We start from the raw sequence: 25254 nt of genomic DNA on the forward strand, positions 1-25254 counted from the left end.
AGAGGCACAATAGTTCAAGCTGAAGCCAGTCATGTTCCAGATGCTTTAGACAGTGGGCCAATTCAGTGGAATGCCTAGTAAAGATCCTCACTTGCACTTAAGATTGTTCATAGAGGTGAGTGATTCTTTCAAGTTAGCTGGAGTACCTGAAGATGCACTATGATTGAAGCTATTCCCATATTCGCTAAGGGACAAAGATAGAGCCTGATTGAACTCATTGCCACCAAATTCAATTTTCACATGGCAAGAGTTAGTAGAAAGATTCCTCATAAGTATTTCTTGCCTAGCAAAAATGCTAAGTTGAGGAACGAGATCGCGACTTTCCAACAAATTGATGATGAGTCCTTGTATGAGGCATGGGAAAGGTACAAAGAATTATTACGAAAGTGTCCTCATCACAGAATCCCACATTGCATCGAACTTGAGATGTTTTATACTGGTCTCAATGCTCATAGAGGATGGTAGTGGACGTTTATGCTAATGGTGCTCTCCTTTCTAAGTCTTACAATGAGGCTTATGAAATCATCGAGAGGATTGCCAATAACAATTATCAATGGCCAACCAATCTAGCAGCGTCGGGAAGATTATTTGCTAGAATACATGAAGTAGACGCTCTTGCTTCACTCGCATCTCAGGTATCCTCAATATGCTTAAAGCTTAAAAACTTTACCACTAATGGGTCTAATAGTTTTGCAATATAGCCACTGAATCAATTTGAAAATGTAGCCTGTGTCTATTGCGGAGAAGGACATATGTTCAAAGAATGTCTATCGAACCCAAAATGCTTGTATTACATTGGTAACCAGAACCAAAACTGAGGAAGTCAAGGACTACAATGCAATTCCTATAACCTATTGTGGCGAAACCACTTTAACTTCTCCTGGAGTAACTAAGGGGCTGGACTCAGTAATATATACGCCCAACCTAGACCGACCCAACCACCTATTTTTACCCAACAAGTTCAGAAACAACCTCAAGCCGAACCATCTAATGGCTTAGAAAACTTTTTGAAGGCATACATAGCCAAGAATGATGTCTTAATCCAAAGTCAAGGAGCTACATTGGAAAACCTAGAAAACCAAATGGGCCAGCTTGCAACTAAACTTAGAAAACAACCACAAGGTGCTTTACCTAGTGATACTGAGAATTCAAGAAATCTAGGAAAGGAACATTGTAAAGTTTTGACATTGAGGAGTGGAAAGACATTAGAGCCCAACATAGTCGAAGTTGAAAAGGAGCCAGTTGATGCTCAAGACTCAGAGGAAGTTTAATCAAGTATTCAAATGTCAGTTTCACCGGAACCAAAATCTGCAAAACTCGATAAGGTAATTTCTGAACCAATCAATTCTGATAAACTAAAACTTCGTTAGATGCAGAATTGCCACAGAAGACAAATCAACCAGTTCTAGTAAATAAGCCTCCACCACCCTACCCTTAAAGACTTTAGAAGCAGAAGTAGGAAGTTCAATTCAAGAAGTTCTTAGACGTACTCAAGCAACTTCATATTAACATTCCGTTGGTTGAAGCACTTGAACAAATGCCGAACTACGTTAAATTCATGAAGGATATCTTTTCAAAAAATGAAAACTTGGAGAATTTGATACGATAGCCCTGACAAAGGAATGCAGTGCATATTTTCAAGACAAGCTACCCCCAAAGTTGAAAGATCCTGGATGTTTTACCATACCTTGCAACATTGGAGCAACATATTATGGTAAGGCACTACGTGACCTGGGTGCAAGTATCAACCTGATACCCATGTCAATATTTAGGAAGTTGGGGATATGTGAAGTTAGACCTACTACAGTTATACTTCAGTTAGTAGATCGATCTTTAGCACATCCAGAAAAAAAAATTGAGGATGTATTGGTACGTGTAGACAAATTTATTTTTCCTGCTGACTTTGTTATTCTAGACTTTGAAGTAGACAAAGAAGTGATAATCATCCTAGGAAGGCCTTTCCTAGAAACCAGAAGGACCCTTATTGATGTGTAGAAGGGTGAGCTTACTATGCATGTTCAGGATGATTACGTAACATTTAATGTTTTTAAGTCTATGCGATTTTTTGACAAAATTGATGATTGTTCTGTAGTGTCCGATTTAGAGGAATTAATCGTGGAAAAGGAACTCAACTATGTTGAGGAACCATTGGAACAAATTTTGACATCAGACCCTCTAAATGATGAAGAAGATGATGAATACTTAGCTTTGCTAGAAGCTAATCAAAGGGGATTTAATCCGCAATCCTGTTTTGAATCTTTGGAGTTAGAGAATAGGGATTATGCCCAACCAAAAGCGTCAATTGAGAAGCCACCTAAATTAGAACTCAAGGTATTTCTTTCACATATAAAATATGTCTATTTTTGTAACGTTTTTACTTTTCCTGTGATTGTTTCAGCGGAATTAAATGCTGAGCAAGAAGAGAAACTCATTTTAGTATTGAAACAATTCAAGAAGGCTATCGAATGGACCATAAATGATATTCACAGCATTAGCCCATCTGTATGGATGCACAAGATCATCTTGAAAGATGGCAAGAAAGGGATGATTAATGGACAATGAAGACTGAACCCCATCATGAAGGACGTGGTAAAGAAAGAAATCATCAAGCGGTTAGATGCAGGTATAATTTACCCCATCTCAGACAGTTCATGGGTAAGTCCGGTCCAGTGCGTGCCAAAGAAAGGAGGTATTATGGTAATTGAGAATGAGAATAATGAGTTGATACCGACTAGAATGATTATGGGATGGAGAATTTGCATCAATTATTGGAAGCTAAATAAGGCGACTAGGAAAGATCACTTTCCTTTACCGTTTTTAGACCAGATACTGAATAGAATCACGGGGCGAAACTATTACTTTTTTCTTGATAGATACTTGAGGTATAATTAGATTATAGTGGCACCAAAAGATCAACACAAGACAATATTCACTTGCCCCTACAGTACATTCGCATTTAGATGTATGCCATTTGGTTTATATAATGCACTTGCTACATTTCAAAGATGTATGATGTCTATTTTTACTGACATGGTTAAGAAATACTTGAAAGTCTTTATGGATAATTTTTTCAGTATCCGGAGATACATATGATGATTGTCTAGCCAATCTAGCCAAGGTACTAAGGCGATGCGAAGAAATAAACCTCATACTCAACTGGGAAAAGTGTCATTTCATGGTACAAGAAGGTATTGTTCTAGGGCATCAGATAACGAGACATGGAATCGAGGTAGATAAAGCAAAGTTAAACAGTACTAAGAAACTCCAACCCCTAACATCTGTAAAGAGTGTTAGGAGCTTCTTTGGCCATGCCGGTTTCTATCGAAGATTTATCAAGGACTTCTCCAAAATTGCTAAACCTTTATGTAAATTATTGGAGAAGGGCACAACATTCAAATTTGATGAGGAGTGCTTAATAGCTTTCAAAGATTGAAGAGTTGGTTCGTTTCTGTAACATTTTGAATTAGGGTCTAGTCAAAACAGTGGTTTTGAGACCACAAATCCAAAGTAGAAATGATTATTTTATATATATTTTGAAGTCTATAGCATGTTTGCATGATTGTGTGAAAGTTTCAAAAAGAAATTTTGTGAATAAGTGTCCAATTTAACTTTTAGGACTAAATTGAAAAAGATGCAAAATGTGAGTTCTAGAAGTTTCAAGCATGAAATTTCCATGGATTATTAATTAGAGGTCATTAAATAGCAATTTGCCTAATTTCTATTTTTATGGAAAAAAAAGGGGCATGGGTAGGTAAAATTTCAAAGAAAGGCCTTAACAGTATTTTTGTCATTTGGTTAATAAAAGAATAAAAAGGGAAAATAAGTCAAAAATTGTGTCCATCTTCTTCCCCTATTGCCAAAAAATTCTAAGGAGCCATAGCTAAGGTTTTGTTCGTCCTTTCAAGCTCAATAGTAAGTGCATCCTAGCCTTGTTTTAAATGTTCTTTGTATTTTTGAAGTTGTCATCAATCGATCTAGCTATTTCTACCATTTATTTGATCTAGGGTTCATGTTCAAAAATCTACCCACGTGTGACATGCATGTATCTTGATTTTTCATGGTAGATTATGAAAGTTTGATGTGTGTTTAACATCTTTTACTAAGTGATTTTTGATGGAAATGCATAAAAAAGGACTTATTTGTAAAAGATGTAAAATGTGTAGTAAAAATCTAATTTTGATGAAAAATATGGGTTGATATAAGCATGTGTGTGGGTCAGCTAGGCTTGAGCAATAAAGAAAATGAGTACATTTCATTTTACAGGCTAAGGACTAATTTGTAAATATGTGAAAGTTTAAGGATAAAAATGTAATTTTGTCAAAGTATGAGTTATTGACTAAATTGAATAATGTGTGTATTAAATAAGCTAAATTTGGTATTATAGAGCAAGAAAAACGAGGAACGGACCTTGATCGGGCAAAAAATAAGGTGTACGATGATTAGATCCGTTTTTAGTATTTTTGCACTGAGGTGAGTTCATGTGTAAATAATGAAGTGTTGTATCATGTTTTAATACTTTATTAATGTATGAACTTCTACATTTAATTGTTATAATGAGTGTATGAACGATATCATGGTCAATGAGAATGACATTTTGAACAAGTTCGACAAAGATGTTACATCAAGAAAATCTCGTTTGAACCTTAGGAATAGATTAGGATACGAGTGACATGTCACTAGGAACTATGTGATTATGAGCTCATGAGATTATGTGTTGTATGTAATGTGATTTGGGTGCTGGTCCTGTACATATACCGGTGGTTGGATAGCCCGACATGTGTTGTTGGTACCTGTCAGCTTGTGTGAGTAGCCTGTGTAGTTACATCCTGACTGTTTGCTTGTGTGAGCAGGCCTGTGATTTGCTCGAGAGCGAGGAATGTGTGATATGTGATATGAGGTAGCATGTGGCTACGTATGAAGCATTATGTGCAAGCTTTACGTGTATCTGATAGTATTCTAAGTGTTTAACGGGTAAATCAGTGAGTTATTCGACAAGTAAGTCAATGATCAAGAATTATGAGAATGTGTTACGAGTTGGTACAAGTATGTACGAAAAGCTCATATGAATGAGCTCGGTATGTGATGAACCTTTGGTAAGATTGATAAAAATGACTAAGTTATGCTTATGAAACTTTGATGACATATTTGTAAATTTTGTTATGCTAATTGTATAATATTCATGGTTATGTTGCTATTTATTTGCATGTGAACATACTAAGCTTTATGCTTACTCACCTCTCTTTTCCATTTCTTATAGTATCGCCAAGCTAGCTCGGAGATCGAAGGACATCGAAGACTCGATCACACTATCAATTGGACATTTGGGTATAGTTAGTCTTTGCATTTTGAGTATGACATGTATAGGGACTTGGTATTTTTGTTATATGTCGTATTGGTTTAGCCAAATATGTTGGCTTATGATGATATTTGATTCATTTTGTATAAGGCCATGAGATATGGCTTGTAATGATTATTGGGTTGTGAGCCTATTTGTTCAAGCATACATGTGCCCATGCAATTGTGATGTGGTTAGTGGTTGTGTGTATGTAATGACATGTGTTGTAGCTATGAATGGCTGAAGATTTAATTAAGATTTGCTTAATATGATGATAACCATGACTTAAGTGAGAATTGGTAAGATGGGCTTGATAAAGTATAGTGTATTGTGCATGTATAAGCTAACATGATAATGCCATAATCATGTTTTGTTTGTGTATGTTTAAGTGCTCAATTATGCCATGTCAAGTGACCTTGAAGTCATGGATGTGTTTGTGCAAATAAGGGTGGCAATTGGCTTGGAAAATAGCCTCAAAGTTGTTCTTACGGGTAGACTCACGGGCATGTGTCTAGGCTGTGTGTGACACATAGTCTGCCCTATGGGCGTGTGATCTGGCCGTGTGTCCCCTGCACCCTAATTAGGTAAAGCAAAATGCCAAGTAGTAAACACACGGGAAAAGACACATCCATGTGTCTCAGCCGTGTGGAGGACACGACCTCAGGACATGGTCGTTTGCCTTAGTCAAGTGAAGTTTGCACCTGATTTTTGGAATTTAATTCGCCACACGGGCTAAGCACAGATGCATGTGACTTGGCCGTGTGACCCTATTTTTTTGATGATTTCATAAACAGAGAGTTATATGGGCTTAGAACACAAGCGTGTCCCAAGCCACACGGGCGTGTGTGACCACACGGCCTACCCATACTGGCGTGTAACCCTCCAAAATAAGAAAATTTTCTAAGTGTTGTATAAGTTTTGAAAGTTCTTAGTTTAGTCCTGAACCACACCCAATGTATGTTTTGGACCTCGTGGGCCTATATAAGGGATGATATGTATGTTAATGAATGGTTTTAATTTGGGCAAAATTTTATGACCCGGTTTTGTATGAATGTTTATGTTTGAGTCTGGTAACGCATCAGACCCTGTCCCAGTGTCAGATACGGGTAAGAGGTGTTTCACTTAATGGTATCAAAACCAGGTTTAGTCATTTCTTGGACTAAATAGCATGTGTACGAGTCTAGCTATACATGCCATACGTATATTATGATAGTGTGACGACTCTTGATGATTTTAAAATGTGTTTTCATATAGTAAATGGATCCTGACAAAGTAGTGGCAGATGATGTTGAAAGTAATGCGCTGCTCCCACTGAAAGGGCAGCGCCATCTAATAGTTGACCCTCTACAGTTAGTCGAGGAGAAGGAGGCAGGGAAGCCTTTCTCCATATGATGGATGCATGGTATACGGAGTTTATTCGAACGAACTCGAATGCTCAACCCCCTCTACCTCCACGTATTCCTTAGCCTATTCCCGTAATACCCCAAAGAATGGACTTCATGAGACTAAATACACCTCCAATTGATAAGATACGAAAACAAGGAGTCGAAGAGTTTCGAGCAGGTATAGATGATGATCCCGAGAGGTCAGAATTCTGGTTCAAGAATACCGTCAAGGAATTTGATGAGTTATCATGCACACCTGAGGAATGTATGAAATGTGTTGTGTCGTTCCTGAGAGACTCGACTTATCAGTGGTGGAACACCCTTGTGTCAGTAGTACCAAGGGAGAGAGTTAATTGGGAATTTTTCCAAGAAGAGTTTCATAAGAAGTACATTAGCCAGAGGCTTATTGATCAGAAAAGGAAAGAATTCCTCGAGTTAAAACAGGGCCAAATGATGGTAACATAATATGAGCGTGAGTTTGTGAGACTGAGCAAATACACTCGAGAATGTCTATCGACTGAGGCCATCATGTGTAAAAGATTTGAAGATGGGTTAAACAAGGACATCCGATTGTTGGTGGGTGTCCTTGAACTGAAAGAATTTGTTGTGCTCATAGAGAGAGCTTGTAAGGCCAAGGAATTGGCTAAAGAGAAAAAAAAGCTGAGTTAAAGTCTCGGGATTTGAAGAAGAGACAGATGGGTAAGTCATTTCAATCTTCATCTAAGAAACTGAGAGAGTTTAATACTCAATCAAGTGCTTCAATTGGGTTTTCGAACAAAAACCATGGGAAACAGTATTCGAATCATAAGGCTTAGACTACTTCGATAGCGAGTGTGGGTAACGCTCAACCTAATAGATCTGAGTGTCATCATTCTGGCAGACGTCACCCCGATGAATGCTGGATGAATAACCGGGCATGTTTCAAGTGCGGCTCACATGACAATTTTATCAAGGATTGTCCCGAGTTGGTTGAAAAAGAGAAATTTCAAAATGCAAGATCGGGCAATACTAGAGGAAGGCCACAGAGAAACTCAGGAAATTGAGTAAGTTGCAAGTGCACCTAGAGATCCGGCTGTGAGGTCTGAGGGTAGAGCACCTACGAGGACTTATGCCATTCGAGCTCGCGAAGAGGCTTCATCTCCTGATATGATTATGGGTACTTTTTCTCTCTATGATACTTCTGTTGTTACTTTGATTGATCCGGGATCTACCCATTCGTATGTTTGTGTGAAATTGGTGTCTAGCATGAATATGCCTGTTGGATCTAAAAAATTTGTGATAAAACTGTCAAACCCTCTAGGCTAGTATGTGTTAGTTGACAAAGTATGTAAGAATTTCCCTTTGATGATTAGAGGTCACTGTTTTCTGGCTAATCTTATGCTTTTGCCGTTTGATGAATTTTATATAATACTTGGTATGGATTGGTTGACCATGCATGATGTAGTAGTAAACTGTGGAAGGAAAATCATTGAATTGAAATGTGAAAGTGGTGATATTCTTCGGGTTAAGTGAGATGAATCGGATAGCTTGCCTGTAATGATTTCTTCTATGACTACTCAGAAATGTATGAGAAAGGGTTGTGAAGCATATCTTGCCTTTATGTTGAAAACAAACGTGTAACAACCCGATTTAGACCTTAATTGGAACGGTGGTTTCAGGACCACTAATCCTAGTCAGAAAAAAATTTTAAATTTATTTTCTGTGTTTATTTTGTGTGAATTTATATCTGTGAAATTTTCGTGATTTAATTTTATAGTTTGAGTGTCCGATTAAATAAAAAGACTTAATCGTGTAAAAAAAAATAGGTGGTAACTTGTATAAGGGCCGAATTATTAATGGCTTCCTAAGTTGGGGTATTTATGGTGTAATTATTCCATTAGCATGTTGTTTGGGCGGTAATAGACATATGTTATATGATTTCATTATTATTTCATTAAGGTTAATTAGGTAAATTAGTAATAAGTTTGTAACAGCCCGATTTAGGGCCAAAACGGAACAGTGGTTTTGAAACCACGAATCTGAGAATTTATTATTTTGATTAAGTTTTAGTATTTATATTATGATTGCATAATCGTGTGAGAATTTTGTTGCGAAATTTTATCGATTGGGTGTTTAATTTGACGTTTAGGACTAAATTGAAATAGGTGAAAAATGTGTGTGTTCTAGTTCATAAAGCACAACAGCCAAGGAGCCCCTTCAAAGAATTCCTTATGTACACCTTCGTCATACTATTATTCCCTTCGTAGATTAAGTATGAAGTAAGGCAGTTCAGTCACAGCTTGGTAAATAAGGAAGTGAAGTACCCAAGTAATGGTATCCTCTACTTGATTGAAATGGGGGTTTTAATTAGAGGTCCTTAAATGGCAATTAGACCATTATACTTTATATGGGCAAAAATTTGGACATGGATGGAATTTTTAGAAAGTTTAGTAGTAAGGGCATTTTGGTCATTTGCATAATAAATGAAATAAAATGGGAAAAATAACACAAAAATGTGTTCATCCTCATTTAACTTGGCCGAAACTTGCATGTTCTTCATAGTTAGGGTTTGTTTCAAGCTTTCAAGCTCAATAGTAAGTGCATTCAAGCCCCGTTTTTAATGTTCTTTACATTTTTAAAATCCTCGTAGCTCAGTTTACCTATTTCTACCATTATTTCGAGTTAGGGTTTATGTTTAAAAATTTACCCATGAATGATATGCATGTATTTTGATGTTTGATGGTAGAATATGAATGTTTGAGGTTAGGAGAACGATCTTTTCTAAGCGATTTTAGCAAAACGAGCAAAATCAGTATAATCGGTAAAAATACCTAATGCTCATAAGTACATGTTAGAGTGAGAATTTGATGTTGTTATAGAAGAGAAAAATGTTCAGCATGTCATAAAACATAAGAATAAGGGCTGAAATTAAATTTCTGAGCCTAGGGGAAAAATTGTAATTTTGTAAAAGTTAGGGGGCAAAAATGTAATTTTTACATAATGTGATTTTTGGATTGAAATAAATAGTATGAGTGTTAAATAAGCTAAATGTGTTGTTATAGATCAAGAAAGGCGTGGAATCGACCTCGAATGAGGGAAGGAAAAGGTTTTGGACTAAATTGCAAAATTTCCATATTTTGCACCGAGGTAAGTTTGTATGTAAATAATACATTAACTTTATTTACATTTTTGTATTTAAGCCTATTTTATATATTTTATTTGATTTTGAATCAGAAACCGACTATTGGAAGAATGAAAATAAGTAATAGTGAGAGAAATCTCGGTTAAACTTTCGGAAAGATTAAATAATATAGATGAAATGTAGCTAGGTCACATGTATGGTGCTAAGTGCACATCATGTGTACAAGAGAGCTACGAGACACTATGTAGTAGCTAGGTCACATGTGTGATACGGGATGTATCCCATGTAGACAAGAGAGCTACGGGAGAGGATAAATGTAGCTAGGTTGCATGTGTGATTCCAAGTGAAGGACACCATGTAGACAAGAGAGCTATGAGATAAATTGGCTAGGTCACATGGGTGGTACTAAGTGTTCACCATGTGTACAAGAGAGCCGAATTATATGAAATATGATGGTGAAGCTGTGTGCTGAAACCATTAAGTATCGAGGATTGATCCGAATTGTTCAACGGGATGATTTTATAGTGACATTGTAATCATGAACCTACACTTGTGATGTATGAAATGTGCTGAAAGTGAATTGTGATATGTAGGCTAAATGAGGTAAATACAAAGAAAGTGTGAAAGAGTGAATTAGCAATAATACTTTTTTGGATAGTTGCAGTGACGTGAATTTGAAAAATCACCAAAACTAGTAGGAATTTAATTAGAGGCTGAATGAGATATGAATTTAAAGCTTAATGATTCTATTTTCAAGTAGAAGAAACAGAACAAGTAAAGGAACTCTATAATTTGAGATATTTATAATTGTGTGTGACTTGATCAGAATGACTATGTAATCCTCTATTCTTACTTTGAAAAATCATTAAAAATTTTAAAAAACTAATTAAGAAATATAGTTTATATGTCCAGATTCCTTATTGAGTCTAGTTTTAAATGAAACAGATTTCATGGCTATTTGAATTTTTTACTGGGACAAATTCAATTCGTAGTGAACAGAGGTCAGATCAGTCAAGCTGTATAACAGGGGAAACTTTAACTAATAAACTGTACTAATTGGCTGGACGAAAAATTTTAGAAAAAAATTAGTAAAAATTAATATGAGTCTAGTTTTAGGAAAATTTGATGGAATTGAATTTCGAGTTTTGTAACTCGAGTTATGATTTATTTAGTAAGTATGACGCAGTAGAGACAGCTTGACCAAAGAGGAGTAAATGGTGAAATTAAAAGTAGATACACTTGAGTTATTGTGTAAACATATTAGATTCTTATTCATTATTTACATACTTGCTTACTAAGATATAAGCTTACCCTCTTTTCTCTCTTTTGTCTTATAGTGTCGTCCAGCTTGCACAGGAGTCAAGGATCGTTGAAGATCTGCCTGCACTATCAATATTTTTGGGTATTTGAACTAAACATTTTGAATTATGGCATGTATAGTAGACTTAGTTATTTTGTTACGTGTCATAATTATCTAGGTCTTAAAATATTAGGTATAGTATTTGACCGCTTATTTTGTACAAAGCCTTTGAAATTGGCTAATATTATTAAAGGCATATGTTATAATGATTCATGATCTAATTGTATGCCATATTTTTTTTGTTTTGGTTTTATTTAATGGTATGTATTATGATTCGGTAATACCTCGTACCCTATTCCGGCGACGGATACGGGTAAGGGGTGTTATAAAGTTAATATATGTTTTTATATCATAAAATAAACCATGTTTTCTTTATTCATTCTTTTTAACCGAAACTAAACAAAAGAAGAAAGAAATATCTAAGCTTGGGTTTGGCCATCTATTTAGCTCAATCAAGGTTCGTTTTTGTTCAGTTTTTGATAATTTTTACGTTTTTAAGATCTTCGAGCACTACAAAACCCATGCTTGAATTTTTTATTTTGGTGAATATTTTGAGTTATGCCATTGTTGAGAGCTTGTGATTTTTGTTGTTTGATGATGAAATACGAAAGATATGTTTTAGATTAACATATTTTGTATTGGAGTTTTTGATGATTTTGAGTTATTAGGACTAAATTGCAAAAATAAGAATTTAAGGGACTAAAATGTGAAATAAATGAATTGTATGGATTTTTTTGAGAGTGGGTAAAATTCGGCTCAACATGGGTATGCTGAAATTTTGTGTATTTTTATTTTTTGTGCAATAGGGACTAAATTGTAAAAAGTGTAAATGTCAAGGGTAAAATGGTAATTTTCCCATTTATGTGTTTTTGGACTAAATTGAATGAAAATATGTTTGAATGAGCTTAATTTGAATATGTTTAGATCAAGAACCAAAGAAATCGGATTTGGATCGGGGGAAAACGAAAGTTGTCGACTAGCTGCCATGTTCCGTTTTATAACGTCCAAGGAAGTTTATAAGCAAATAGACATTTTAATTATATTTAAATGCTATATATACATGCTGTTATGAAATGTAAGAAATTATAATGGTTATGGCCGAATATGAAAATGCTTGACTAATGCATTTTCGAATTCGTTTCGACCGAGTTACGACGTCCGAAAGCCCCGTATGAACCTTAGGAATAGTTAGGATACATATGTCATGACATAGGATTCCGATTCATGTGTGCGAGTAAGACCATGGCATCGATATGTGATTCCGACATATGTGTACGAGTAAGACCCTGTCTAGGACAATGGCATCGATATGTGATTACATGTAAGACCACGTCTGGGACGTTGGCATTGTACAATGTGTGTGACTATCCGAGTGTCCTATCCAATTCCGAATGGTTCATCGGGAAAAATAAGTGGTGAACAAATATGAAAATTAGCTAAGTGATCAGGTATGTATTAGGTTGGTACTTATTTGAAATAAGGTAAGTGAGTATTATGACATTAGTTATAAGCATGTGTAACATGAATGAAAAGAATTTGTGAATATGACATGTGTATATGGCCTTGTGAACAAGAAGTATGATTCTTGCTGAAATGATTTTATTTATGCATATATATGTGATCTTGCATAATCGGCCATTTAGTAATGTATGTATATAAAAATTTTATCTTGATTTAAGAACTTACTTATACAAGTACATGTGCAGTAGGTTTTATAATGACAATTTGGCTTTCGAAAATTGAACAATGATTTGATGACTTAACCTTGTGAATATTCGACCAAGGCAATGGTTTTGTGTACAGGTATATTATTTCTGAAATTGTAAGTTGAAAATAAGCTTATATTGTTAATATAATTTGGTTGGTTTAAAATGAGTTTTTTATATATTTGAGTTGTTTAAATTTCTTATAACTTACTAAGCTATAAAAGCTTACCCTGTGAATATGTGTGTTTCTGTTTTATAGATTTTGGAGTTTAGCTACAAGCTCGGGATCTATCAGCAGAGTTCATCACACTATCAGCTATTTTGGGTACCTTTATAAATATACTATAAAAACTATGGCATGTATCGACTAGCTTAGAGTTGGCTTATTTTGGAAAATGGATGTATAAAGGCCATGCAAAAATGGCTTAGTTCCCATATTTAAATTTGGTTATGCTTGATTGTGGCTTAAGTTTGTTTTAGTTATATTGTTCAGTAATATGAAGGAAATGATGTTTATGTTATATTTTTAATGTTTTAGTATTAATTAATGATTTTGGTTGGACATAAGACTGATTCGGCTAAGTATACAAAGAGTAGAATATATGTGATTGTGGTGAGTATATTTGGCCATTGTATTAAATGTGACCCAGCCTCATAGACTTGACTAAGTCCGAACATAACTTAATTTAAACTAATATGGTCATTACATGGTAGGTAAAATTTGTGATCTGATTATATGTCAATTTGTAGTTCATGTCTTATTCTTGAAAGGTATAGATTGTAATATAAGTTGGTTTGAAAATAATGTGATAATGCATTACAAATATCTAAGTGTATGGTAAGGTGATTTGATTTGTTTGTATATGATATGTTGCTTTAAGTTTTAAGTATGCTTTTTATATATATATATATATATATATATATATATATATATATATATGGATTGCGTTTTACAATGATAGAAATAATTATTCTTAGTTGATAAGTATTTTCATTCAAACACAATAAATATTGGGCTTTTGAGTCTTAATAGTCAATGAGTAAACCAAAGCTTAAGTTGACCGAATGTTAATAATTAATTGGGCTTTTGAGTATGTAATCTCAAACATATTGATTAGCATAAATATTTAGTGTACTTTTGGATGGTATGTGTATTCATAGAAGGATTAAATTTACTGAGGTTAATTGAGCACGTTTTAATGACCTAGAGTAAATATGTATAGTCTTTATGATTAATATTTTAAAACAAGTATATGATAATACTTGGTTATTGCTAAATGGATTTTTAGTTTTTATATTGAGTGTAAAGCATGCAAATTCAAAATTGACCTTAATCCCTAGTTGCATATGTAAATAATTTTATTTATGTGTATTATGGCTTATTAAATTGTAGGAACATGTATGTGATATTTAATGGCTTGAGCATAATTTCATTTATGACTTAATGATATGTTAAATTATGTATTCAATGATTAATGTTGTATATATATATATATATATATATATGCATTATACATGATGAGTTTAAAGTTGAAATTTGACATGATCTGTGTTTAAAATGAGCAAAACAGAATATGTTCTGAAATGTTAGTTAACTATATTTTATTTATAAATAAGTTTAACTTGGGCGAAAATTTATTAATGTTCAGTTTTATGCTTTTAATCGGTAATGCCCCATAACCCTAATCCGGCGATGGATACGAGTTAGAGGAGTTACAAAAAGAGTCTGAGTTGAAAATTGAATCAGTGCCGATATTATGTGAGTATCCGGATGTGTTTCCGGAAGAATTGCTCGGATTACCTCCTATTAAAGAAGTTGAGATTGGTATTGAGTTAATTCTTGGTATTACACCTATTTCGATTGCTCCGTATAGGATGGCTCTGACAGAATTAAAGGAGTTGAAAGTTTAGTTGCAAGAATTAACGAATAAAGATTTAGCGAGACCTAGTTATTCTCCGTGGGGCGCATAGTACTATTTGTGTAAAAGAAAGATGGGTCAATGAAATTGTAACACCCCAAACCCGGCCTGGAAGTTTGGCTCGAACTTGGCGTGTCGCATTGAAGTGTTTTTCGAAAACCATGTTTCCATTAAAAACCCTTCTTAATAATTAAAAACTTTTACCCTTTTTAAAACCTTGTTAGAAAACCTCAGCTGAATAACATTCTTAACAACTTTGTAAAAATCTTGGTAGTTGCGGAAACTTACTTTAAAAACAATTGCGGTTACATGATGTTTTGAATAACAAGAGTTGCTTTGGAAAATCGTGTTCTAATACTAGCAATTATAAGAACAATAAATAAAATTCCAAATTTGAAATCCAAAAATTACAACGGCTTTACTACAACCTACATAAAATAATTTAAAGGTAATAATCAAAAGCGTAACATAACCCGTGTGTGTGGCTTCCTCCGAGCCCCTAGCAACCCCGATCCATCTAAAGGTGGAAATTACGAAAGGTTAATAAGCGGGTGAGTTTACTAAACTTCGAGTGAAATCCCTACTATAAAAGGAAGAGTCGGTCATCTAAAAGAATTAAAAGTCCGCCTGACCTCACTTACAATTTCAGTACCAATCGGTCTTAGCCCATTACAACAGATAGTACCGGATGGACCTTAGCCCATTACGTAATCGAATCGTAATCAATATTAGTAATGTAATCGAATCGAATTAGAATTAGGTGACGTAATCGAATCGAATCGAGAATGTAATCGAATCGAGTCGGGATCGTAATCGAGATAGTAATGTAATCGAATCGAATCGAATTACGTGATGTAATCGAACCGAATGTGAATGCAATCCCAACCCACCTATAACCAATCGCTACACTCCACCGTACCAGCCCTACACTCCATGTGGGGAATAGCTCAACCCACCCAACCCTACACTCCACGCTTGCAAAGATTCTTCGCTCGGTTATCGATATTGTGACAGAGTCACCAGATCTGAATATTGTGGCGAGCCACCGAGCAGATATTTGTGGCATAGCCACCGAAGCGAATAATGTGGCAAAGCCACTTAATGTAAATCGTGGCACAAAGCCATTGATAATTGCATTATGTTAGGCACATAGCCATCAACTAGAGCAACATAACGGCACACAGCCCTAGGTAAATGTGATCGACATAGAGTCGTCAATAACCATATATTGGCACATAGCCTTAGGCAAATACGTTTGGCACACAGCCATAATCCGGTTGGCACAGAGCCATATGTAGGTTGACACAAAGCCATAATCAGAAGGGTTTAAGCCATCGGTAGCTGTATCATGTTAGGCACATAGCCATCAGCGACGGTAATATAGTCGGCACCCAGCCTCGGGTAAATATGATAGGCACCAGCCATTGATCGGTCCACAGTCGTCTTGGGCGACCCATGCGACCTTATCACATCAGTACGAATATACGGCTCTTAAGCCTTCGGTGGATCCATAGTCGTCAAGCAACCATGCGATCCTAACAGATCAGATCTTCCTCCGTACAAAATCCCAACCCATGCAACATGTCATGTATGCAGAATGTCATGCCCATATTTGAATCAAACAATCACAGTCAAGTCATTCATATACCAACATATATTCACAATCAAATTCGTCAACCACACAGTCTAAGTTAGTCACTTGGCCACAAGGGCAAAACAGTCATTTAACACCTTAAGGGCAAAATGGTAATTTTACCCCACAAGGTATCTTGGTAATTCCACCCTACAGGGGTATTTTAGTAATTCTACCTTATAGGGGTATTTTAGTAATTCTACCCTACAAGGGTATTTCGGTAATTCTACCCTACAGGGGTATTGCGATAATTCTACCCTACAGGGGTATTTCGGTAATTCTACCCTACAGGGGTATTTCGGTAATTCTACCCTACAGGGGTATTGCGATAATTCTACCCTATAGGGGTATTTCGGTAATTCTACCCTACAAGGGTATTTCAGTAATTCTACCCTATAGGGGTATTTCGGTAATTCTACCCTACAGGGGTATTGCGATAATTCTACCCTACAGGGGTAATTCTACCCTACAGGGGTATTTCGGTAATTCTACCCTACAAAGGTATTACGATAATTCTACCCTACAGGGGTATTTCGGTAATTCTACCCTACAGGGGTATTTCGATAATTCTACCCTACAAGGGTATTTCGGTTATTCTACCCTACAGGGGTAATTCGATAATTCTAACCTACAGGGGTATTCCGGTAATTCTACCCTATAGGGGTATTCCGGTAATTTTACCCTATAGGGGTATTCCGGTAATTCTACCCTACAGGGGTATTTTGGTAATTTTGTAAACCAAGGGCATTTTGGTAATTTTACAAACCAGGGGTATTTTGGTAATTTTATTGATCGAGGTATTTGGTAATTTTGCAACCGAGGGTATTTGGTAATTTTACAAATCGAGGATATTTGGGTAATTTTATAAACCGAGGGTACTTTGGTAATTTTACAACTGGGGGTATTTCAGTAATTTCATAATCAAGGGTAAAATGGTAAATTTGTAAACTGAGGGTAAAATGGTAATTTTGTAAATCGAGGGTAAAACAGTAATTCTGTAAATTGAGGGTAAAATGGTAATTCTATAAATCGAGGGTAAAATGGTAATTTTCTAAATCGAGGGTGAAACGGTAATTTTGTAAATCGAGGGTACTTTGGTAATTTTACAAATTGAGGACATTTAGTAATTTGGTAAACTAAAGTATTCTAAACAGGGATAACAATACGAATGGGCCTAAAGTCGATTCTCGGCCCAAATGGGCCCACACGCTCGTGTGGCCCTTTTAGCCCAAACCTAGCCACAGATATTCGATTCACCTAGCCTAGTCCAATATTTACTACACAATCAAACAACTTATCCAATTGGGCCGTAGGCCTATTGGGCCCACATGGCCCTTTTCTACCATCATGCCAAGTAGCCATCCAACAACAAGAGTAGTAATAAATACACACCTGATTGAGACTGGAGTTAATCCACGCTCCGAGCACTCTTAGCCGACGCCCAACCCAAACGAAAGCACGCCATAAAGCGAAAGGATCACCAAGAAAGGTACCTTTACTCTCCTCATGGTTCTCTCTATTTAAAGCCGACTTCCCATCCACTCTTATGTTAGCTTCCCGATGTGGGATCCCTCCAACATCAGAGTTTAAATTCAACACCAACTCTTGCCGCCCCCTGTTAGCAAAATAAATGCTCCTTGCTTGCTATGGGATTTGAACCCATGCCTCCCCTCAAATGCTCCACACACCACTTGCCACTAAGCCATAAGGTTTTTTGTGTCACAATTTCTCCAACAATATTCTTAAGGCCTACCTACTACACTCAGGGTTTGATTCACCTTAAACCAAATTTTTTGTTAGAGTCCAGGTTTAAACCCAGGACTTCTCCAACACTTCTCAACACACTTAACCACTAAAACAAGCCTTCATTAACGAAATTTGCATGCACAACAGAATATTATAAGCTGCCTTCAACCGCTCCCATGCTCAAGGCCCAAAACTTCTAGGCCCAAATTCAGGGTGTTACAGAAATTGTGCATTGACTACTGATAGCTTAATAAGGTAACCATAAAGAACAAGTATCCTTTGCCAAGGATCAATGATTTGTTTGATCAATTGAGGGGAGCCACAGTGTTTTCTCAGATAGACTTGAGGTCCGATTACTACCAGTTCAGAGTTAAGGAGTCTGATGTGCCAAAAATTGCATTTCGGACAAGGTATGGTCACTATGAATTTTTGGTTATGCCTTTTGGTTTAACAAATGCTCCTACTGTATTTATGGATTTGATGAATCTTATTTTCCAACTGTATTTGGATAAATTTGTTGTTGTTTTTATTGATGATATACTAATTTATTCTCATGATGAGACCGAGCATGTCGAGTACTTGAGAATGGTTTTGCAATCTTTGAGAAACAAGCAGTCGTATGCTAAGTTTAGTAAAAGTGAATTTTGGCTTAGCAAAGTTGGATTTTTGGGCCACCTTGTTTCGGGTGATGGTATTAGAGTTGACCCGAGTAAGATTTCAACTATTGTTGAATGGAAACCGCCGAGGAATGTGTCAGAGGTTAGAAGCTTTCTAGGCTTGGCCTGTTATTACAAACAGTTTGTTAAAGGATTTTCCATGATTGCTAATCCAATGACGAGGTTATTATATAAAGATGTCAAGTTTGAATGGGCGGAAAAGTGCCAACAGAGTTTTAAAAAACTAAAGGCATTGTTGACTGAGGCTCTAATTTTAGTACAACCTGAATCGGGAAAAGAATTTGTGGTTTATAGTGATGCATCCTTGAATGGATTGGGTTGTGTACTTATGCAAGAAAGCAAGGTGATAGCTTATGCCTTAAGGCAGCTGAAACCACATGAGAAAAATTATCCAATGCATGATTTAGAGCTAGCCGTCATTGTGTTTGCGTTGAAGATTTAGAGACATCATTTGTATGGTAAGAAATGTCGAGTATTCACTGATCATAAAAGTCTAAAGTATTTGATGAATCAAAAGGATTTGAACCTACGACAAAGGAGATGGTTGGAGTTGTTAAAAGATTACGAGTTAGTGATTGACTACCATCAGGGAAAGGCGAATGTGGTCGCCTATGCCTTGAGTAGGAAATCCTTGTTAGCATTGAGGGCTATGAATACACAGTTGGCTTTATCAGATGATGGTTCTATTCTAGCTTAGTTGAGAGCTAGACCAATGCTTCTCTAAGAGATTTAAGAATCTCAAAAAAGTGACAGTGAGTTGCAAGACAAGAGAGTTCAGTGTGAGTCGGGTATTGAATCAAATTTTTGGATTGGTTCTGATGGTTAGTTAATGTTCCGATATAGGATTTGTATTCCTAAAATTACCAAGTTGATTCAAAAGATTTTGCATGAGGCACATAGTGGTTGTTTGTCTATTCATCCGGGTAGTATGAAAATGTATAATGACTTGAAGAAAATGTATTGGTGGTCAGGAATGAAAAGAGACATTTTAGAGTTTGTTTCTAAATTTTGATTTGTCAACAAGTAAAAGCTGAACACCAAGTACCTTCCGGTTTACTGCAACCTGTTATGGTTTTCGAGTGGAAATGGGGCCGGATTACTATGGATTTAGTAATAGCGTTACTTTTGACTTCAAGAAAGAAAGACGCCATTTGGGTTGTGGTTGATAGGCTTACAAAATCAGCTCATTTTATATCGTTACGTACCGACTATTCACTTGATACGTTAGCTGAGTTGTATATTTTCAAAATAGTGAGATTGCACAGAATACCTTTTTCTATTATATCGGATAGAGATCTGAGGTTTAATTCGCGATTTTGGAAAAAAGTTACAAGAGGCTTTACGTACAAAGCTGAACTTTAGTACTGTTTTCCATCAGCAAACTGACGGCCAGCTGGAGCGGGTAATTCAAATTCTTTAAGATATGCTGCGGTATTGTACTCTTGAGTTCCAAGGTAGTTGGTAAAAGTATTTACCGTTGGTAGAATTTTCCGACAACAACAGTTTTCAGTCGAGTTTGAAAATGGTGCCTTATGAGGCATTGTATGGACGTAAGTGCCGGACGCCTTTGTATTGGACCTAACTTAGAGAGAGCCAGATTCACGGATTTGATTTGGTTAGAGAAACTAAAGAGAAAGTGAAGGTAATTCGTGATTGTCTGAAAGCTACTTCGAATAGACAAAAATCTTATGTGGATTTGAAACGAAAAGAGATTGAGTTTTAGGTCGGTGTAAAGTATTCCTGAAAGTATCTCCATGGAAAAAATTTCTCAGATTTGGTCGGAAGGGCAAGTTATGTCCGCATTTTATTGGACCGTATGAGATTACCGAAAGGATAGGGCCAGTAGCATATCGATTGGCTTTACCGTCTGAGTCGGAAAGAATTCATGATGTGTTCCATGTGTCTCTGTTGCACTGATACTGATCTGATCCTTCACATGTGATTTCACCATCAGAGTTTGAGATTCGACAAGATATGACTTATGGTGAAGACCTGGTTAAGATTTTGGCTCGGGAAGTCAAACAATTGAGAAACAAAAGCATTTCCCTTGTGAAAGAATTATGGCAAAGACATGGAGTTGAAGAGGCTACATGGAAGACAGAGGAAAACATGAGAAACCAATACCCAAACCTTTTTACTGGTAAGATTTTTGGGGACGAAAATCCTTGAGGGAGGAGAGTTGTAATATCCCAAATTAGGGTCTAGTCAGAACAGTGATTTCGAGACCACAAATTTGAAGTAGAAATAATTATTTTATAAATATTTTGAAGGCCATGACATGTTTCCATGATTGTGTGAAAATTTTATAAATAAATTTTGTGAATAAGTGTCAAATTTAACTTCTAGGACTAAATTGCAAAAGTTGCAAAATATGAGTTCTAGAAGTTTTAAGCATGAAATTGCCATGGATTATTAATTAGAGGTCCTTAAATAGCAATTTTCCCAATTTCTATTTTTATGGACAAAAATGGGCATGGGTAGGTAAAATTTCAAAGAAAGGCCTTAACGGTATTTTTGTCATTTGGTTAATAAAAGAATAAAAAGGGAAAATAAGTCAAAAATTGTGTCCATCTTCCTCCTCTATTGACGAAATTTCTAAGGAGCCATAGCTAGGTTTTTGTTCATCTTTTCAAGCTCAATAGTAAGTGCATCCTAGCCCCGTTTTTAATGTTCTTTGCATTTTGAAGTTGTCATCAACCGATCTAGCTATTTCTACCATTTATTTAAGCTAGGGTTCATGTTCAAAAATCTACCCATGTGTGACATGCGTGTATCTTGATGTTTCATGGTAGATTATGAAAGTTTGATGTGTGTTTAACATCTTTTACTAAGTGATTTTTGATGGAAATGCATAAAAAGGACTTATTTGTAAAGATGTAAAATGTGTAGTAAAAATCTAATTTTCATGAAAAATGTGGGCTGATATGAGCATGTGTGTGGGTTGGCTAGGCTTGAGTAATAAAGAAAATGAGTACATTTCATTTTACGAGCCTGAGGACTAATTTGTAAATATGTGAAAGTTTAGGGGTAAAAAGGTAAAGTATGAGTTATGGACTGAATTGAATAATGTGTGTATTAAATAAGCTAAATTTTGTATTATAGAGCAAGAAAAATGAGGAACGGACCTTGATTAGGGGAAAAACAAGGTGTACGACGATTAGATCCATTTTTACTATTTTTGTACCGAGGTAAGTTCATGTGTAAATAATGCAATGTTGTATCATGTTTTAATACTTCATTAATATATGAACTTCTAGGTTTAATTGTTATAATGAGCGTATGAATGCTATTATGGTCAATGAGAATGACATTGTGAACGAGTTCGACGAAGATGTGACATCGAGAAAATCCCATTTGACCCTTAGGAATAGATTAGGATACGAGTGACATGTCACTAGGAACTATGTGATTATGAGCTCATGAGATTATGTGATGTATGTAATGTAATCCGGGTGCTGGTCTTGTACGTCTACCGGTGGTTGGGTAGCCCGACATGTGTTGCAGGTACCTGTCAGCTTGTGTAAGCAACCCGTGTAGTTACGTCTTGACTGTCAGCTTGTGTGAGCAGGCCCGTGATTAGCTCTAGAGCAAGTAATGTGTGATATGTAATATGAGGTAGCATGTGGCTACGTATGAAGCACTATGTGCAAGGTTTCCGTGTATCCGATAGTATTCGAAGTGTTTAACGGGTAAATTAGTGGGTTATTCGACAAGTAAGTCAATGATGAGGAATTATGAGAATGTGTTATGAGTTGGTACAGGTATGTACGAAAAACTCATAGGATTGAGCTTGGTATGTGATGAAATTTTGGTAAGATTGAAAAAGATGAGTAAGTTATGCCTATGAAACTATGATGACATATGTGTAAATTATGTTATGTTAATTGTACAATATTCATGAGTATGCTGCTATTTATTTGCATGTGAACTTACTAAGATTTATACTTACTCACTTCTTTTTTCCATTTCTTATAGTATCGCCAAACTAGCCCGGGGATCGAAGGACGTCAGAGACTTGGTCACACTATCAATTGGACATTTGGGTATAGTTAGTCTTAACATTTTGAGTATGGGATGTATAGGGACTCGATCTTTTTGTTATATGTCATATTGGTTTAGCCAAATGTGTTGGCTTATGATGATATTTGATTCATTTTGTATAAGGCCATGAGATATGTCTTGTAATGATTATTGGGTTGTAAGCCTATTTGTTCATGCATACAAGTGCCCATGCAATTGTGATGTGATTAGTGGTTGTGTGAATGTAATGAGAGGTGTTGTGGCTATGAATGCTTGAAGATTTAATTGGGATTTGTTTAATATGATGATAACCATGACTTAAGTGAGTATTGGTAAGATGGGCTTGATAAATTATGGTGTCTTGTGCATGTATAAGCTAACATGATAATGCCATAATCATGTTTTGTTCGTGTATGTTTAAGTGCTCAATTATGACATGTCAAGTGCCCTTGAAGTCATGTATGTGTTTATACAAATAAAGGTGGCAATTGGCTTGGAAAATAGCCTCAAAGTTGTCCATACGGGTAGACACACGGGCATGTGTCTAGGCAGTGTGTGAAACACGGTCTGCCCCATGAGCATGTGATCTAGCCGTGTGTCCCCTACGCCCTAATTAGGTAAAACAAAATGCCCAGTAGTAAACACACGGGCAAAGACACGGTTGTGTGTCTCAGCCGTATGGAGAACATGGCCTCAAGACATAGGCGTGCGCCCTGGCCGTGTGAAGTCTGCACCTGATTTTTGGAATTTAATTCGCTACACGGCCTAAGCACACAGGCGTCTAACTTGGCCGTGTGACCCTATTTTGTTGATGACGTCATAAATAGAGAGTTACACGGGCTGAGGACACGGGCATGTCCCAAGCCATACGAGCGTGTAACCCTCCAAAATAAGAAAATTTTCTAAGTGCTGTATAAGTTCTGAAAGTTCTCAGTTTAGTCCCGAACCACACCCAATGTATGTTTTGGACCTCGTGGGCCATATAAGGGACGATATATATGTTAATGAATGATTTTAATTTGGGCAAAATTTTATGGCCCAATTTTGTATGAATGTTTATGTTTAAGTCCAGTAATGCCTCAGACCCTGTTCCGGTGTTGGATACAGGTAAGGGGTGTTGCAGTTTCGGCACTCATAATCATCACACTAGATTGTGATTTTCCATTTGAATTGATATGTGACACAAGTGACTTCGTTATAGGAGTTTTCACGGGCCAGCGAAGGAACAAAGTTTTTCATCCAATCTACTACGCAAGTTGGACTCTAACAGAAGCTCAACTGAATTATACAATAACAGATAAAGAGTTACTTGGTATTATGTTTGCTTTTAACAAGTTTCATTCTTATCTTGTAGGTACCAAAGTGACTGTCTACATGAACCACTCGACAATTAAGTATTTACTTGCCAAGAAAGATGCTAAGCCGAGACTGATCCAATAGGTACTTCTACTTTAAGAGTTCATTCTAGAAATTCAAGATCGAAAGGGAGTAGAAAACCAAGTGGTAGACCACTTGTCCAGATTGGAGCCATAAGAAGGGAATTCTCCACTTAGACCCATTCAGGAGACATTTCCAGATGAACACATATTGAGGGTAAATCATGTCCATAACACCCCTTAGTTTACTGATATTGCTAACTATTTATCTTGTGGTTTGATGCCGATTGATAAGACGTATCAAGAAAAAAAAATTTACTTTATGATGTGAAGTATTATTTTTGGAAAGAACCATACTTGTTTAAAAAGTGTGCAGATCAAATGATCAAGAGATACATGGAAGAAGATAGAGTGCATAAGATTCTATATCATTGCCACTTAGCTCCGAGTGGGGGACACTTTGGAGGTACACGTACTACAGCCAAAGTATTGCAAGCCGAATTCTTTTGGCCAACACTATTTAAAGACGAGTATTCTTATGTAAGGAGCTGTGATCGATGTCAAAGGGTTGGAAGCGTCACAAATAGAAATGAGTTGCCTCAAACAAACATCATTGAGGTAGAATTATTCGATGTTTGGGGTATTAACTTTCTCGATTCTTTCCCTCTGCCTTTTGGTCACAAGTACATATTAGTAGTAGTAAACTACGTGTCTAAATGGGTTGAGGCTGATCTATATCTGACGAACGATGCTAAGGTTGCGATGAAGTTTTTACAGAAGCATGTGTTCACAAGGTTTAGAACCCCAAGAGCCATCATCAGTGATGAAGGGTCCCATTTTGTGAACAAGTGGTTGAAATGGTTACTCAACAAGCATGGAGTGAAGCACAAGGTTGCCACAGCTTACCACCCATAACAAATGGGAAAGCTGAGCTGCCAAACAAAGAGATCAAAGGCATACTCGAGAAGGTAATTTG

At 36.3% G+C, this 25254-nt stretch overlaps 1 non-coding gene across 1 annotated transcript; it reads right to left on the reverse strand.

Annotated features, from left to right (window-relative positions):
- Positions 1-297: 297 nt before the first annotated feature.
- Positions 298-404, reverse strand: LOC128294861 (small nucleolar RNA R71). Its single transcript, XR_008285168.1, has one exon. It is a non-coding gene; the product is annotated as a small nucleolar RNA R71 (small nucleolar RNA).
- Positions 405-25254: the final 24850 nt, after the last annotated feature.

This window comes from Gossypium arboreum, chromosome 6 (genome assembly GCF_025698485.1).
Source record: "Gossypium arboreum isolate Shixiya-1 chromosome 6, ASM2569848v2, whole genome shotgun sequence".
Classification (NCBI taxonomy): domain Eukaryota; kingdom Viridiplantae; phylum Streptophyta; class Magnoliopsida; order Malvales; family Malvaceae; genus Gossypium; species Gossypium arboreum.